This window comes from Arachis duranensis, chromosome 6, assembly GCF_000817695.3.
Source record: "Arachis duranensis cultivar V14167 chromosome 6, aradu.V14167.gnm2.J7QH, whole genome shotgun sequence".
Lineage (NCBI taxonomy): Eukaryota > Viridiplantae > Streptophyta > Magnoliopsida > Fabales > Fabaceae > Arachis > Arachis duranensis.
The window spans coordinates 93542518-93545406 of record NC_029777.3 but is presented as its reverse complement, the minus strand read 5'-3'; positions in this window follow the sequence as shown (position 1 = coordinate 93545406).

Genomic DNA, 2889 nt, shown 5'->3' with positions numbered 1-2889 from the left:
ACATGATCCACAATATATATAATTCAAGCAAGTTCTATGAAAAGTTTTTACTCAAATCAATTGGTGCCCTATAGATAGAATTCTTGAAAATTTTCATTATTTTGACTAAGCTTATTGTGTATATATATATATGCAAAAATTAAGAAAATGCAAGTAAAAATCCTAAAATGCAAGTAAAAATCCTAAAATCCTAGAATGAAATGCAAAAGTGTTGGAATTAGAAACTTGTCACCCAAAATTGCCGATCGGTCGGACGACCTCCTCACACTTAAGAGTTTGCACCGTCCTCGGTGCATTGAAGGATGAGCAAGGGGGTACGGCGAGTCTCCAGATTGCTGTGTGTTCTTAGTCTTTCTTCGATGTTTGCTTGTGGTGCATTCGTCATGAAAAACAAAAATATAACACTATAAGATGAGAAGATATAAAAGCAAGGAAGCATACATTGTTGGAATGAGGAACTAATCACTAGAAATGAGTGAGTGGATTAGTGTGACATGAATGACAAATAAGTGTGTGAATTCTAAATTGCGCGGTTTAGAACACACATTAGCCTAAAAGTGATGTCACAAAAGAAGCATGCTTTTCACTTATCCTAGTGTGCTTGAGACGCTTTAAGTAAGCTTGTAAGGTAAAACAAGCATTAGAGAAGCATGGAAGCATTCAAGCTAAAACATATGGATGCATATGATCATGAAATACAATGCATTAAGGTAAATGCACAACATCATCCATCAAGAAGTTGCCTAATTACAAAATAAGGCTCAAATCACATGGTGGCCAAATCATGTAATTCAAGAAGAGTTACAAGCTCGAAGGCAACTTTCATCACTTGGTATTCTTAAAAGGGAAGCATGAAGAACTCAAAACCAAGTAGCAAAATATAACCTCAATAATAGAATCCAACAAAGATTATCTAAAAACATTCATGCTAAAATAGCATTTAGGCAATAAGGGGCAGCAATGTATAGTAAACAAAGTCAATAATCCAACCATCGATGGCTTATTTCGAGAGTGGCGCGTACGCGTCATGTGCGCGTGCGCGCAAGTGGTGTTTGTGCCAGAGGCACAACGTTGACACGGCATAAGCACAACTCTCTGGAAAATGTATGGAATGTGGAACTTCTCAATCCACGCGTACGCGCCATGTACGCATGCGCGTGGATGGTCGAAAACGCTTGATGCACGCGTACGCGCGCGATGCGCATACGCGTGGATGGTACTTTGTTTTTCAAAAAATTTTTTGCTGTGTTTTTGCACCAATCCAAGCATTTCAAACCTCCAAACAACTACCAAAACAACATAAAACCTTATTTAACATACTAAACTACCAAAGATACTCAACTAACTAAACAAAACACGGAATTAAACTAATTTTTACCAATATTTACAAAAAGGGAAAATGAAAAGAAGTTACCATGGTGGGTTGTCTCCCACCTAGCACTTTTGTTTATTGTCCTTAAGTTGGACTTATGGGGAGCTTCTCTCAAGGTGGCTTGTGCTTGTACTCATCTTGGAACTTCCACCAATGCTTGGACTTCCAATAAGCTCCATCATTCAAGATTAATATCTCCAAGCTTTGATGGAGTTCTTCACAAACCATGGGCTCCCAATGTTGATCCTCATGTGTTCCCAGATCCCATATTTTGTCTTCACACCCATCTCCAAGTTGATTATCATTAATCCATGTGGGTGGTGAGCAAGGTGAATTCTCAACAAAGTGACCAAACATCCTTCTAGGCCCATGTATTCTAGTTATACACCAACTCTTGCTATCAAGCTTTGGACATGTGACCATAATGAACCTAGGATAATGCTTCCAACCAGTAACCATCTCCTTTTTACTCTTAAAGCCACTAATTTTTCTAAGTTGACCATCCGTCTCAAGCAAACCATATTCAAGGGGAATAACAAAGCTTAAGTATAAGGAATTTACCCACTTGAATGAGAGAATGGATGGTGGTGGCTTGGGGAAAGGTATCTCCAATGTGCTTGCAAGCTCTACTCCCTTGTTTGCTTCCTTGTCAATCTCCACCTCTTCATAAACTTCTTCATTCTCAATCCTTTGTTCATCAACTTCATCTAACTCTTCTCCATCACTCAAGTCATAAATGGGAGGTTGAGAGAAATCTACCTCCACATCACTTTCAAATTCATTGGGAGAAGGTTCTACAAAGTTAAAGGATTCTTCACCAAGAAGATTGGATGCATGATCTTCATCACCAAGGAAACTCAATTCTTGCTTCACTCCTTCCAAGTCTTCATTTGGGATATGCCTTGGAGGTTGTGCACATTCCTCCTCAACATCAACTTCAATCTTCTTAGAGAGGTTTTCTATAACTCTAGGTTCCCATGGAAGTTCCGCATCTCCTAAGTCTTCAACCACTTATTCCTTTTCTTCAATAATCATAGGCTTCTCCAATTGTTCTAATATAAAGTGGCATTCCTCATTTTCCATCGGGGTTTCCAATCTCTCCTTCATGCTATGCTCTTTAATTAATTCTCCACATGTGACCATGGGAGTGCTTTGAGTGCTCAAGCATTGGGAGGCTAATCGGCTTACTACCTCGGTCAAGGTAGCCACAAATTCTTGTGTCTCCCTTTGCATCTCTCTTTGCCCTTGAAGTATAAGGCCAAGGGTTTCATCCATTGGAGATTGGGGTGGATAGGAGGGTTCATTTTTTTTGAGAAAGGGTTCATGATAGAAAAGTGGTTCTTCTTGGTAAGGTAGTAGTGTATATTGACGTGGTTCTTGGGAGTATTGATGTTGGAATGGTGGTGGTTCTATGTGTGGCTCATATAGTTCAAAATGTGGTTGGTATGGTGGATAAGGATTAGGGTCATATGGAGGTATTTGGTGAAAAGAGGCTTGTGAGTATGGTTGAGGGCTAT